Below are 16,294 nucleotides of genomic sequence, written 5' to 3' on the forward strand. Positions count from 1 at the left end.
ATTATTAAACTTTTTATCTTTTATATTCTTTAAGCTGCCTTCATGGTTCCACCATGCAACTGAAAAGAAAAATTCAACTCTAAGGAGACATACTTGTTTGTTATGACCTGGTTTGAACAATTACGTCATGAAGTGAAGCAATTGTTTGCGTGTTGGTTTGAAACGGGTGAGAAGGAAAAAGTAGAATTGTGGTCAAGTTCAGGTGCATTTGTCATGAGACAGATTGGATTTGGATGGCACCTCCACCTACTAATAAAAACCCTTAGGCTAGTTACTCAATCTCTCTTTTAAGACTCAGTTTCCTTATCTATAAAAAAAGAATTACAATACCTCCCTCACAGTGTTTTTGTAATGATAAAATGAGTGATCTATACAGCAAGCATCCTTACCACTACCAGTGGCCCAAGGCAAGTGGTTAGTAAGAATAGTTGGCAAGGACTCAGTCCTCAGCCTGCAACACCCTAGTATCCGATAAGTATCTCCTTAAGAATCCAGTTTATTCCAGAAATCTTTAATCAGATTTTAGTGTTTGTCTCCTTTAGAAGGAGTTTACTTGCTTGAGCAAAACATGAAGCTCTAGGCAGAAACCCTGTAAGTTCCTTTTATGAATCAGTTTGACATCTTGAACTAAAGTGTCAAATGAAAAGGTTGACACCTAGATATGGTGACATAATTCCTAAACTGATTTCAGGCAATTTTGTATGTTGACTGGGGTTGTGGAGATGTAGGCTAGCACTAGGTGGTGGAGAGGGCCTATGAGATCGCTCCTCTGTAAGCTCCCCTGTTCATCCAGCCCTATCCTAGGTACAATAGGAAATCCAAAAGAAGGTGACTGTCTTTCTCCAAGAAATTTCAAACAAGGTTGAAATTGCAAGATAAACAATTACAAGATAATATGAGTGCGCATAATCATAAATAGAATGCTCTACAAAAAAAAAAAAAGAAGGGGAAAACCAAACTAGAATTCTATTACCATAACTCAATTGAGTCATTATGAACTGCATTGTCTGAGCAGGCGTGGATAAAGAGGGCCGGGTCCCCTGCGATGGTTGGCCCGGAGTGGAAACGCATTAGGAGCTAAGGGAGAAGACCTAACCATTGTCAGAAAGGAGCATGAAAGGAAGGATGGGAAGAAGGCACATAATTAACCCAAGACCAGAGCATTTGCTTGGAGGGAAGTTAGAGACAAAAACTACGTGGTATACAGTAGGTGTCAAGGGCAAACTCCAATGTGTCCTTGGAGACACATTGCCCAAGTTCCTTCAGGTATGTGTCCTTCAGTTTATACCCAAATGACCTAAACCTCCCCATGCCTCGGTTTCATCACACATAAGACAGAGAGGATAGGTATAACACACAGTTAGCACCCAATAATACTGGCCACTACTGACTAGTAAGTGTTCTGTGTTTATACATAGAACAACTATTTGCTACTCAGAACACAGCTATTAGGTACTATATTAGGTACTATTAGGTACACAGCTATTTCGTCCCCATTTTAAGGCTCAGAAAATTGAGGCAAAAGAGATAAAGCAGTTTGCCAACATGATATAGCTCCTAAACACTGGGTTTCAAATAGGACCCAACACCTATCTGATTTCACAACCCATTTCTTCCCATTATGCCATCCTGCGGAAGCCCATCAAGGTACGTAAATCAGGGCTGGCTTAGAGAAGGTATCAGCAGTTCCAACATGGTCCCAGGCTAGACTAGTGGATTCACAGCATCAGCATCACCTGGGAATTTGCTGGAAATGAAAATTTTCTGGCCCCACCCTGTACCTACTACAGAACCTGAAATTCTGGGGCTGTGACCAGCAATCCATCAACCTGCAATGTAACAAACTGTCCAGGTGATCCTGATGCACACTGAATCTGAGAACCAGTGCCCCGGACTAAATTCTATAGTTTAGAAAAGATCAAGAAGATAATAAGACAGAGGATGTTTTTACACCCCTTTGTGAAGAATTAAACGGAATAAGTTAGCTAAAAAAGAATGACTGTGAGGGGCGCCTGGGTGGCGCAGTCGGTTAAGCGTCCGACTTCAGCCAGGTCACAATCTCGCGGTCCGGGAGTTCGAGCCCCGCGTCAGGCTCTGGGCTGATGGCTCAGAGCCTGGAGCCTGCCGATTCTGTGTCTCCCTCTCTCTCTGCCCCTCCCCCGTTCATGCTGTCTCTCTCTGTCTTAAAAATAAATAAACGTTGAAAAAAAAAATTAAAAAAAAAAAAAATGACTGTGGCAAGGACTATGGACTTTGACCGATGGACTTCATGCTCCCCCCAACCAATCAACCAAACTGGTTAATAGCCACTAAATAAAAATATCATATTAGCTAGAACTTGGGGGACGAAGTTACAGAACCACACAGAGATCATCTAAAAAAAAATACGTGGAATAAAACTACAAATACTCATCAAGGAAAAAAAAAAAGCTTTGCACTGACTGTCATGCCCGCTGTCTATTCCCATCTACCATCTAGTCTCAGCTTCTGCCTCTCTCTGGCTTGGTTGTACACTGGGTAATATTTAACAGTAAATCAATTACCACCTTCCTGCTTGTTTCAAGTGTCACTGTCCTTCCCTGCAATGCCAACTTCCCTTCGTTATCCAGCTGACTGCTGCTATCATGCCAGCCTTCTCTAGGCATCATGACCTGAAGAAATGACAACACCCGCCCCCAAACACACACACACACACACACACACACACACACACACACACACACACAACTCTCTTCACTCTGACCAATGGGAGAGTCCAATGGTTCTGCCAGAGAGCCCTGAAGTTCAACTTCCTAGGTACAAAGCCTGACTCCATCAATCACTTGCTTGAGCGGTTCATTTAACTTCTTCTTTTTTCAAAAGTATTCATTTGATTTATATTTATTTGTTTGTGCATTTTTGCTTCTTTGTGCAACAGTCTCCTCATCTATAAAGCAAAGATGGAAATTGAGATGCATTCAAAATATTCATATGATGCCTATGCTTCTTGTAAAGCCAACAGCAGTATCGTAATTCGTGTCTTTGTGCCTGGCACACAGTCTAAAAAAATAGTACGCATGCACACGCACACACACATATGCACACGCTTATTGAATCTAAACCGGATATAAATGCCCATCTCAACAGTGGACTCCTTCCCAAAAGTATCAAATGTTTTCTTTTGTGCCATGGACCTCCTTGACAGTCTGGTCAACGCCATGAGGTCCTTCTCAGAAGAGTGTTTTCAAATGCATGAAATGAAATGTGTTTAGGATTGATGATAAAAATTCCAATTATACTGAAATGCAGTCATCAAAATATGTACAAAATAAATTTGTGACATAATAATACTGTGCATCCTTCTTATTAAATCTCAAAATCCAGCAACAGGTCTAACTACTGTGATTTCAGAGAAGTGACAAAATGTACATTGTATGGCAAGGTATCACAACAACTATAATGCAATATGAAAATATGAGCGCCCCTGTAAAAAACCCGCAGGCACTGCTGAGACCCTGGTGGCATTTTGCTTTGATTGATCACTGAATAAATGCTAAGTGTCCACTAGGGTAGTGAAATACATATGCAGTGTTTTGTTTTCTAATTTCCCAGATTCTCTTAAACCCAGATTAAAGTCCACAAATTTGAAGTCCGATTTATAAAAACCCCATGAAGTCTACTCAGAGAGACTACAAGAGTAAATATATGAAACTATTGATCAGATCTTTCTTATCTTTAACGTTTTACAGGCAAAATCAGCCCTCAGAGGAGGAATGGGTAAGGGCGGACCAGTAGGTCGAGTTGGCCAAATAGCTTGTGATGCTTCAGAAACAAAATGGCCTCTCCTCGTCTTTCCTAATGTTTTCCTTCAAACACGGTCCAATTTGGAAACCTCCTATTTAATGGCTTAATTATTGTCTTCAGGACACATAAATATGATGCTTTGGTGTTTGTTAGAGAAGAAATATGTCCCAGTTACAATGTTGGCACCTTGTCGAAGTATGAGGCAATTTGCACCAGAGAAAGCTTTTTGGGCTGGAGCCAGGAATCTTGATAATGCTCCCTTTTATCAGAGTGAATCCTGGGCCGTCACCCTGCTAATATGTTCAACCTCTTTAATTCAAATTCTGCCTTTTTAATGAAATACGAAAACCAAATAGGATTCCAAAACCTCAATTGCGATCTTTTAGATGTCATTAATGAGCATTATTTTTGTGTTGGAAAAGGACCCGGGCAAGGTGAGAGGGGCATGCAGTAATTATACCAATTTAATGTCTCAAATGCCCATAACTACATCTTCAATGGAGAATGGAAATTCATCTGGATAATTCTAAACTTATATTTTTCTTTAGATGGTTGAAATGAGACTCGTGTGTTTACTTGAACAAAAATGGTAACAGGACGTGAAAAAAGCAGAAGACTTTGATGAGTCCCTTCCTTCATGGATGACCCTGAACAAGTTAGCTTGCACACATCTGTAAAACTGAGGGTGGTGCAACATTCCTCCCTGAGATGTTGGGAGGGTGAAATTGGATTTTTGGTAAACTACAAAGCACCACGAGAAGAGTAGTTCCTATGACTGGGATAACCCTAGTATATCCTCGTTTTCCCTTAGCTGAAACAAAACTATTTGTATGTGATGGTAAAAAATATGTAATGCACGTAGGGTAAATAGAAATCATTTAGAGGAGATGAAATGAGCACATTCCAGAAAATTACTATCTCTTTGATAGACTGGGAATCACAACCAAAAAAAGAAGCATTTATATAAGGAGTATTTAAATTGCTAATATCTAAAGTTATTTGTTTAGATGCTAGTATGAAAATGGAGACGATCCCAAGACAATACCACACTCCATGAAGACTGGCATAGATACTCTCAACCATTTACTAAACCAGAACAGATTGTCAAGTGTAAAGTTTTACAAGACATGTTTTGTGTTTGAGGATTGGTATCATATGCTTGGTGAAAAGAAGGAGAGCTATTCTAACTTAGCTGCTGGGATTTTTTTTTTTTTTTTTCCAAACATCTAAAATATCAACCGAATTGGGCCATTGTTTAGAGAGTATTATTAAGGTCAGTTTTCTCAATCTGCACAGACTGTAAGATCCATGGAGCAGTGCAGAGAAAATGCTACACCAAGATTGTGTATTTACAAAATATACGGCTCATAAGAATCCTGGACTAAAACAGAAAGAAGGGAAAGGAGGTTTTCACCCCCAAAGGGCGAAACGCAGAAACTTGTCCTTAATAATATTAGAAATCACAGCAAAGACATCTCTATTGCAATGTCATTGTACTTTTAACATGCCATTCATTAACTTTGCACCGTACGTAATGTTTGGGCCTCTTACTTCTGACCAATAAGAACAGTTCAGTTATTAGTTTTGCGGTGTCGTTTGTCTCATGGAGTTTTTCCTTTTCTTATTCAAAAGAGTGGGGTCATTTATGAATAAACAGTGACAAGCTTAGTAACACTTAGAGACGTGAGAGATTTATTTTTTCTTTCTTTTTTTTTTAATTTTTTTAACGTTCTTATTTATTTTTGAGACAGAGAGAGACATGAACGGGGGAGGGGCAGAGAGAGAGGGAGACACAGAATTGGAAGCAGGCTCCAGGCTCCGAGCCATCAGCCCAGAGCCCAATGCGGGGATCGAACTCACGGACCGCGAGATCGTGACCTGAGCTGAAGTCGGACGCTCAACCAACTGAGCCACCCAGGCGCCCCGAGACGTGAAAGATGTATAAGCAGAAATAAGAGACCTAAGTGGCATTCGTATTGCCGTATGGCTTCAAAAGTCCTCTTTTCCATCATGTAGTATCACTAAAACGTGGAATAAGAATATGTAATGACAATTCCATACAAATTTTGTCCCAGAAATTACAAATTTGGATTGTACTTATGCACTGTGAATGTCTGAGGTCCTGGCACACAATTACTTTTAAGTGAGCAAACTTTCGAGGCTTTCAAAGGGAACTCTGCTGTCTAAAGTTGATGCATTTTTCAAGGAAATGAGGGCTCACTTCAAAAGAAGAGTTTGAGGCAGGCAGGCATTAAAAAAAAAAAAAAAAAAAAAAACTAGGTTGTTTCCCCACTAAAATGTGGTCCGATTTCTCCGAGCTCATCTTCAGGGCCAAGTCACGTGGCCAGAAGCTGGATGTGGGGCTTTTGCTGACCCAGGTGGACCTTATTTTTACAGTCTCACATCCAGTTTTCTGCCTGTCATCACGGGGACTTAATGTCAGGAACGGACAGGTTTCAAATATTGATGGGCACACGCTGGCGGACTCAGAAACTTGGAACTAGCCCAAAATATTCAAATCTCGCAAATCTGTAAAACCAGCCAGGAAAACAGGCTGTTTTACGAAGTGTCTGCAGCCTCCTATTTTCACCTGGGATTTAAAAAAAAAAGAAAGAAAAAGAAAAAGAGAAAAACCAGCACAGGAGAAAACTGCCCTTTTGATATTTTCACTCTTACATTCTTTGAAGTCTCAGCACATGGCTTTAGAGCCTAGTTCAGAATAGGTAACGCGCTTCGGCCAGAGACAGTCAATGTCTTCAAGTGTATTTGGCACTTAAAAATTTACGCGAGAGTCTTTTGTATTCATTTTGTTTTCCTTAATGCTTTTTTTTTTTTTCTGTATTCTTCTACATCCACGCTGTTCAAGAGAGAATATGAAATCCGCTCTGTACTTCAGAGAGCGTCATGACCTCTGAAGCAAGTGTCCTGGCTGTGGGGCCTTGTCTCCCTTTGTGACAAGTGCGCTACCCAGAGTCGTGTGTGTCTCAAAGAAATACATGTTGCTTGTTCGCTTTGCTGCCTCCCGCACGTTTTTCTCTCCGATGGGTTGAGGGAGGAAAAGAAAAAGTTACAACTGGGCTGGCTCTGGGTATCAATAGTGTGTGTGTGGGCTCTCGCACAAAGATCTCGCCGAGAAGGGTGATAAAATGTCCTTAATTATTCCATGCTAACCGATTGCCTCCCCCCCCCTTTTTTTTAACTTAGACTGCAGAACAGCTTGAATGCACGAGAAAACGAGCATCCCATACCGTGGAAGTTCTACATCGCACGCGTGTGTGTTTAAGAATCAGGCCCAGAACCCAGGTGCTGTGTGCCTGCTTGAAATTCTCATGCTGAACAGAAAGCAGATTTCAGGATTTGAATAACTTCATTTAGCCAATAAAAGGATAAATCATTCCGCGACAGCTATTTTTTTTTCCTTGACGTGCCTTTGGATTAGAAACGCAGTCCATCTCGGAGAAGCACTTATGCAAATGCTCGCGGGAGCGGTGTGGCTGATCGCATTAGAGCCGCGGGGGAGTCGATCACCTGTGTGGCGGTGATGAAAAGATCAGGGAGTTTTCACGCTGAGATGAAATGATGCATCGCCCCGTATCATGTCATCAGCAAATGTCACTTTAATAGGACTACAAATCATCGTGACATCAACAACCTCAAACAAATCTTCGGGATATTTAAAGACGCTGATGCTTCCCTGGAGACCAATGAAAGATGTCACAAACAAAAGAAAACAGAAACAAACAAACAAACAAAAAACCCGAAAAGGATGACCCAGGGGGAAAGTGTCAGCATCTACCTAAGAGAATTGCCCCCGTTGGTTTGAGGCTGTACACGAACCTCTATGGCCAGAGGACGATTGATGCTGTGGCTTTTATGAGATCGTGGATGATTGATTCCCCAACAACTTCACAATCAAATCTTGACCTGTGTGCCAGAGGCACGGAGAGCAGTGGTGCATAGTTTTTCTTAATTTTTGTAATGTTTATTTCTTTTTGAGAGACAGAGAGAGAGAGAGAGAGAGAGCATGAATGGAGGAGAGGCAGAGAGAGGGAGACACAGAATCCGAAGCAGGCTTCAGGCTCTGACCTGTCAGCACAGAGCCTGATGTGGGGCTGGAACCCACAAACGGTGAGATCACCACTTGAGCCAAAGTTGGACGCTTAACTGACTGAGCCACCCAGTCACCCCAAGATTTTTTTTTAATAGCAGGATAGATAGTCAGGGGAAAAAATTATAGGTCCTGTTCATCCCCTGCTATCCCTGGAATCAGAAAGAAAGAAATAGCTGTAGGCAGTGAAGAATACTGCCGGGAATAGTTATCGGACTACCTAGACTTCTATAATGCTTAAGAATCAAATCTGGCATTTTCTCTTATTACAATCACTGAAAAATGTCTGTGGTGCCACTCAATCTTTTCTTGGTCACTATATCCTATGATCCTTCCAGGAAAAAAAAAAAAAAAATGAAACAAGACAGACTTCAGATTTTTTTCTTAACCCAAGTCAACCAGCAGACATCAAATGAGAACTTGGGATTGTTCTAGAATGCTATGGTAACTCTATAGCTGTGGGTTCTTTTTTAAAGGTCCACCCCCTATAGTTCTGCATAAAGAAAAAATAAAGACATGCAATAGAGTACATTTAAAACATTCCAGTAGTATTTTAGATGTGCTCTTATCACTTTATTTCAAATTACCAGAGACTTAGACGAGAAAGAGGAAAGGAAGTAATAGAGTAGGAAATCAATTTGATGTGTCCTTTGGGTGCCCTTTAGAAAAGTATATTTAGGGCAGCCTTGGAAACACTTATTGCCTGAGGAAGCCATCCTGGTGCCTTATTAAAAGTACAGAAGAGGCAAATATGAAGCTGCGAATGCAGTGATTAGAACAACAGAAAACTTTTCGGAAAGCCGGAAAAAGAGCTCTTGGAAATGTGCTCTGAGATTTAAGCTGAGTTGCCCTGGACGGAAGTTCAGTTGGCAGGATACTAACAATGGCCACGGACATAATCCCCCTACGAATATTCTGAGGCTTGAATCTTTTTTTTAAATTTTTTTTTCAACGTTTATTTATTTTTGGGACAGAGAGAGACAGAGCATGAACGGGGGAGGGGCAGAGAGAGAGGGAGACACAGAATCGGAAACAGGCTCCAGGCTCTGAGCCATCAGCCCAGAGCCTGACGCGGGGCTCGAACTCACGGACCGCGAGATCGTGACCTGGCTGAAGTCGGACGCTTAACCGACTGCGCCACCCAGGCGCCCCGACTGAGGCTTGAATCTTTGGAGAGTCCCAGGACACAAAAGTGTTTATGATGCATTCTGTCTACAGATGAGAGTCTGTGGTCACACTTTCAGCAGCTCTGAGTGCAGAGTTGTTTCAGATTTTAAAAAGACAACTCCATGTAAAATGGCAAAAGGTTACTTTAAGCCAAAATCGGCAGAGGCTTAGGAAGGAATGAAAATAGTTTATTTTTTCTACTGCTGTGGATTCTCCAACTTACCTCACTTGGCAGCCTAAATCATTGGCATTTACACTCCCCAAATAAAATATTTTCCCACAATTACAAGTGGAATATCCATTATACTCTCCCATATATTCTTCATTGAGAAAACACCAAATGCTCCCCCTTTACCTATCATTTATTTTAAAATGTACAAGTCTCTAGGGGAAAACCTTTTGGCTTATCTCCTGTCTTCTCTTTCAGAATGACTTAGTTACTTTAGGGGCATCTGGGTGGGTCAGTCAGTTACATGTCGGACTCTTGATTTCAGCTCGGGTCATGAGCTCACGGTTCGTGAGTTCAAACCCCACGTCAGGCTCCACACCGACAGTGCAAAGCCTGCTTGTGATTCTCTTTCCCTCTCTCTCTCTCCCTCTTTCTCTCTCTGCCCCTCCCTCGCTCATGCACAAGCTCTCTCTCTCTCCACCCCCTCGCAAAATAAACTTAAAAAAAGCCAAAATGACTTGGCTACTTTAGTAGCTAAAGTCGGATGCTTTCCCCCATTGATGAAGACTGATATCGTAGGGAGAATAATAGCATAGTTCGATTACCTTTTTTGTTTTTTTTTTAATTAATACTTATTTATTTATTTTTGATATATAGAGCGAGAACGTGCACACAGGAATGGGGGAGGGGCAGAGAGATAGGGGGGTAGAGGGTCTGAAGCGGGCTCTGTGCTGACAGCCGAGAGCCGGATGTGAGGCTCGAACTCACAGACCATTTGATCATGACCTGAGCTGAAGTTGGATGCTTAACCTACTGAACCACCCAGGTGCCCCAAGCTTTATATTAATATATCTGGAGCATTCCCTCCTTAATTCTTCCACTCTAAAACTATTTATTTGAAGTACATCTACATGCCAGTTCTCGGGCTGGCACTGACGGAGCTTGGGAACAGGCACCATTTCCACCGTAGTTCAGGACACAGCCCTGCCTCCTTTTCAGCCATGTAACCTCGTGCTAATCACAATTTAAAACCTGTGCGCCTGAGTGTGTGTCAGGCTGAGAATAAGAGTGTCCCCAGGACAGAACTGAGAGGCTAATCGATACCCAAATGGCATTCAACTGATGAGAGTCACTATCATCAAAGATCATTAAATGCTGAATCGTCTGAACGAGGTGTTTTCTAGGAGGAAAAGGAGATGGAAAAGTGGCAAGTTGTCCTGAAGACAATTTTTTTTTAATGTTTGTTTATTTTTGAGAGAGAGGGAGGAGGGGTAGAGAGAGGGGGGAACAGAGGATCTGAAGTGGGCTCCGTGCTGACATGAGCGAACCCTGATGCAGGGCTCAAACATGTAAATTGGGAGACCATAACCCGAGCTGAAATTGGACACTTAACTAACTGGGCCACCCAGGCACCCCTGTCCTTAAGACATTTTTAGTCTCCCAGACGCTCAGGACCCAAAGATAGATGTGGAAGATGTGACGGTGGCACCTGCATAGACAGAAACTTCCCGGTGACAGCAACATCGGATAAGGTGTGCACAAGTCTATTAAACATCTCTGATGAATAATTTTGCCCGTTATTGGGCGGGAAGTGCACAGAGCTGCCTCTTAGAACTAAAGGAAACAGCCCAAAGAATTGAGATATGATCTGAATGCCATCAAAATCAGGCTCTGGAATTACATTCTTGTTAAGGATTGTGCAGCTTAGAAAAATCTAATAAAACATCTGACAAAAGCAATAGATTCGGGCTGACAGTGTGGCCTGGAGGCATGTGTTCCCACTGAGTAGGAAGTTAAGATGTCACAAAGTCCTCGGCCCTTTCCTTCACTGTAGCCTGAAAGAATTGGTCATGAAGTGGAACAAAGGCATCGTCGAATTTAAATGTTAAATAGATACATATGGGACGACAGGGGTTTAAAAAAAAATTAGCGGGAGCAGGCCGAGGGCAGGGGGGAGGCACCTGGGGTGGCTCAGTGGGTCAAGCACAGGTCATGATCTCACGGTTCATGGGTTCAAGCCTGCGTCAGGCTCTGTGCTGACAGCTCAGAGCCTGGAACCTGCTTCAGATTCTGTGTCTCCCTCTCTCTTTCTGCCCCTCCCCCACTCACACTATGTCTCTCTCGCTCTCTCTCAAAAATAAACATTAAAAAAATCCTTTTAATTTTTTGACTCATTTGACATGAAACCCACAATCAAGAAACTAACACTCCACAAAGTGTATTATGGCACTTGACGCCAGCTGTATTTTCACGTACGTGCAGAGTAAAATCTTGCAGAAGCTTTTATTTAATCCCCACGTTAATGGGACTCCAAATGTTTCCCAATGAGATGAGTGAGGGATTCATTTTGTGGTCTCCCTCCCGGGCCCTCCTTTCCCTCTCTATCACAATACTGTCCACAACTTCAGGCCCACAGCACTCTCAAAAACCTGCTCACATGTGTATGATCCTTACTGTCAGAATCTTCATTTTTACTAAAGTAAAATTTAGGTCTTCGTGGGTTCGTTGACTTCACGCAGGTTCATGCTAAGAAGCCAAGTACCGGGGTAGAAGGCAAGAATCTCATGGACAGGTTAGGGATGAGAAGTTTCTAGAAGTTGCTCCGTAGGCAAAGTTATGGTTGTAGGGTCAACCCAAACTCTTCCTCGGAGATCAATCGCACATGTGTGCACGGCTGTCCAGACTCTCTCTGCCCCGATGGCCCATTGAGCAGGTCAGAGAAAACATTTCACCTTTGACATTGCAGGAGAAAAGGAAGGAGAAGGCCAATTCTTAACACGTAGGTAGGGGAGGCCCATTTCCTGCACAATTTTCGATCTTCTTCTTTCGATAGATTTTATTGACTATAGATAAGGAAACGTTTCACCAAAGAAGGAAAAATGGAGTAGACGACGTCCCGAACCTATCATTTTCCTCTGCTCCACCGACATGTATTTGATTCTGTTTTAGTATAGCCATATGACGTGTGACCCCAATGCCTCATGCAAGTTCAGAGCAAGTTTGTTTCAGTACAGACTGCACTTGTGATACATGCTGTACCCCTCGTGACCACACAGTCCTGACCACACTTCCTCTCCGGCGTCTCCCATACAGGACCTGCTTTTCAGTCTCAGCGTGCAACGTTTTTCAACTTCACAATTGGGTGGCCTCTACAGGTCCTGACGGTTTCTCGCTCCCCCGCACAACCATCTATCTTCTCGGTACCATGGACACGCTGAGGAAGCAGGGAGCATGTTCCTAAATACTGCTTTGTTTTTTCAATTTTTTACAATGTGTATTTATTTTTGAGAGGCGGGGCAGAGAGAGACGGAGACACAAACCTGAAGAAGGCTCCAGGCTCCCAGGCGTCAGCACAGAGCCCAGCATGGGGCTCGGACACATGAACCACGAGATCATGACCTAAGCTGAAGTCAGATGCTTAACCGACCGAGCCACCCACATGCCCCCTCAATACTGCTTTTTATCTTCTTACTCCCTTCTCAAAAACCTTCCATGACTCTCACCTATGGATTTAATAAAATCCAAATCTTAGCTAACAACTGAGACCCATCCTTACCTGCCACTCTTCTTTATACAAATCTTGTTTTCCTTCCACTTTGGTCAGCTCAGCATTTCTGGACCAGCATCGTGCTCCCCCACCCTGGGTCATTTGAATTGTTACCACTTTCTCTATGTGAAATTCACTCTCTACCACCTCAGTTAGCAACATTGAGATCCAGTCTCCAGCAGACCGAGCAGAGTACTTTGTCGGGGGTATCACTCTTCCTGTAGTTTTCTGAGAGTCACTTTGGATGTGCAAAACGTTCTTCACAAAAGTTACAAAAATACCATTACTATTATTCAGAGTCTGGTTCAAGGATACTTTGCGGAGTTCCACTCTTCCCTGATTTTTTAGACTGGTTGAGGTCTTTGCTTGTTTGTTTTCTATTGTTTTGTTTTTAATGAATGTTAAACATTAGGCTGAAAAAAAAAAAAAACAGAATGTGGTAGAAAAAATATCTAGTAACTCCACTACTCACAAATCGTTACATAGTCACCCTTCGATCACCCGCTAGGAGAGTGGAGAACAATTAAGGGGTGGTCCCCCTGAGTCTTTGCGGATAGACCCAATACCTCTTCTATAGAGAATGGCAGAGGAGACTTGGAATTATTATGGCCAAGGAGGAATCAGCAAGAAGCCAGGATAGAAAAACAGAAATCCTATCAATGGGAAGGCCATGCTGCAAGATGGTTATGTGGTACTCTTAAAGGGTAGAACTCATGCCACATTTCACAAACCAAAGGGAGCCCATTGTGAGTAATGAGTCAAGTTTATCAGTGAGGCAGATTGGATTCTGATTTGATGGGCAGCCAATGCATGAAAAAGCATTTCTAAACAAGTAGAAGTGGAGAAAGAAGGTAGTACTGAATCCTTCCATTCACGGATTCGTTTCTGAAGACACTATAATACAATAAAGACTAAAATATGCACAGTTCCTGCTGTGGATCTTAAGGATCTAGAATGATACGTATTACAGCTGCAACAGAAGGGGTGAATTCTTGGGGCGCCTGGGTGGCGCAGTCGGTTAAGCGTCCGACTTCAGCCAGGTCACGATCTCGCGCTCCGTGAGTTCGAGTCCCGCGTCAGGCTCTGGGCTGATGGCTCGGAGCCTGGAGCCTGTTTCCGATTCTGTGTCTCCCTCTCTCTCTGCCCCTCCCCCGTTCATGCTCTGTCTCTCTCTGTCCCAAAAATAAATCAACGTTGAAAAAAAAAAAAAAAGAAGGGGTGAATTCTTATTAAAAGAATCTGGTGGTTAATTCCAGACCTGGGCCCCGTTGACAAAAACCTTGCCAACGAAAGAAGTGGTATTTGGTTCCGAGGCATCTTTATTACTACAAAGTAATATTTTCTACTAATTGATCCACACTATCCCCTCTATCTATCCCTTAATGTTTGTGTAATACACACCCAGATGAAATGTGTAGGGTGTTTGGAAAATAAATAAGAGTGAAAAAGTGGTTGGTTTCACATCCAGTTTTTCTCGAGTAAGAGCATATTCAGTGAAGATGCATCTTTATAGTACTGTTTTTTGCACTTTCCACGAAACAAAAATAATTCTAAAAAGCTTTGCAAACTTTGATAGATCATCTTAATAGGCTTATTTAAATAAATACACATATATATATATACATATATATGTAAATGTGTACACACACAGACAGACACAAACACACACGAATCCACGCACACATACAAAGGCAGGCACAATGGCTATTACACACACAGCCGGCATAGTCTTCAAGGAGAAAAAAAAAAACTATTCAAAATACGTTCATCTTAGGTCGATTTCTGTTCAAATGAACTCTTCTTGTTTCATTATCTTTTGCGACCACTGTATTTAATAAACATTTTGAACAAAGATAACATCGAATGACAACAAGATAGCAGGACAGTAGGCACTCCCATATACTGCTGGTAGAAAAGTGAAAACTTTGTGGACAACAGCTTGGCAGGGGAAGCCAAAAATCTTTAAAACGCCAGCTAATCCACTAATTCCATGACTAGATATTTATCAAAAGAGTTTATCGACACACAAAGATGTATAGGGATACTCCTTGCAATGTGGTCCACGGTAGAAAAAATACGTAGACACCATCTACTTACAATAAAGTACACTATCATGGTCATAAAAGGCATTTATTTTGTACAGCTACTCAAAGTGAAGGCATAAATGTGTATTTACTGGCATGATAAGATGTGCATGATACATTGTTAAGTGAAAAGGGGATTCTAAGCAAGGTAATCATAGCCAATATTTACAGATGCTTGCTACAGAAAGGCATGTGTCCTCACACCTTATATATAGCCACTCATTGCAAACTCATTGTTATTACCCCCTGGTTTATCGGTAAGGAACAAAGCCTGGAGACTGAAAGTAATTGCCAACAGCTAAGTGACAGATGTGACTTGTACAACTTAGACACCCCAGCTATAGAGACCACACTCTTAACCTTTCCCACATAATACCTATCTTTGTATGAATATATATAGGATTTTGCTGTATTAATATATGTGTGTGTGTGTATGCAGTAACATATATATATGCATATATATATGTATATGCAGAAAATAAAATATAGAATGAGTTCTGTCAAGATTTAACGTGGTTATCCTTAAATGACTGGAATTTTTTGTTTAGCTATGTTTTCTTTAGCAAACCATATATTTCTTGCACACATCTTCAAGAGGGGGAAAATTGGACTTCAAGAGGACTGCAAATACATTCTGCTCAGCTGTAGCGGGGGTGTACCCCATGGGATAGGAGCTGTCTTCCTGACCCCGCTGACAGGCACAGCGAGTGGAAAGCTCCCAATGGCCACAAATAGTGCATGGCATGGAAAAGCCGCATGTGGATAATTGAAAGTTGAATAAATTCTATGTTTTCATCTTCTATAAAAGTGAGGCACCTTGGAATATGGCATTGTTCTTTCTGGCCACCGAATTATTGCTCCTTACAAAATGCTAAGTGGTTCCTGCAAGAGCCAATGTGGCATCCCAAAGTGCCTGACTCATTTTTTTTTTAATGTTTATTTATTTATTTTTGAGAGACAGGGTAAGGGAGAAAGAGAAGGAGGGGCAGAGAGAGAGGGAGACAGAGAATCCGAAGCAGGCTCTGCACTGTCAGCACAGAGACCCCAACATGGGCCTCAAACTCACCAACTGTGAGACCATGACCTCAGCCGAAACAAAAGGCGAGATGCTTAACCAACTGAGCCACCTAGGTGCTCCCGAATGTGTCCCACTCATTTAACCAGGGTTCCAGGCAGCTTTAGAAGCTGCTGGTGGTCATGGCGGCTCTTTCCAGGTTCAACCAAAAGTAAGAATATTTATTTGTAATTTACACATTAGAGACTGCAAAATACCTTGTCATGATTTAGATTGTTTTTTTTTTTTTCCAAATTTAACCAATACAGTTTGTTCGACACCATTTCTTTATCCAACACCTTTAAGGAATGCTCAAGACAAGTGAGAAAAACATAATTTTTGAGTTCATCAGCTCTGGATGGAATTAAACCATGCTTACTAC

This window comes from Puma concolor, chromosome C1 (genome assembly GCF_028749965.1).
Source record: "Puma concolor isolate L17-30 chromosome C1, mPumCon1.1.hap2, whole genome shotgun sequence".
Lineage (NCBI taxonomy): Eukaryota > Metazoa > Chordata > Mammalia > Carnivora > Felidae > Puma > Puma concolor.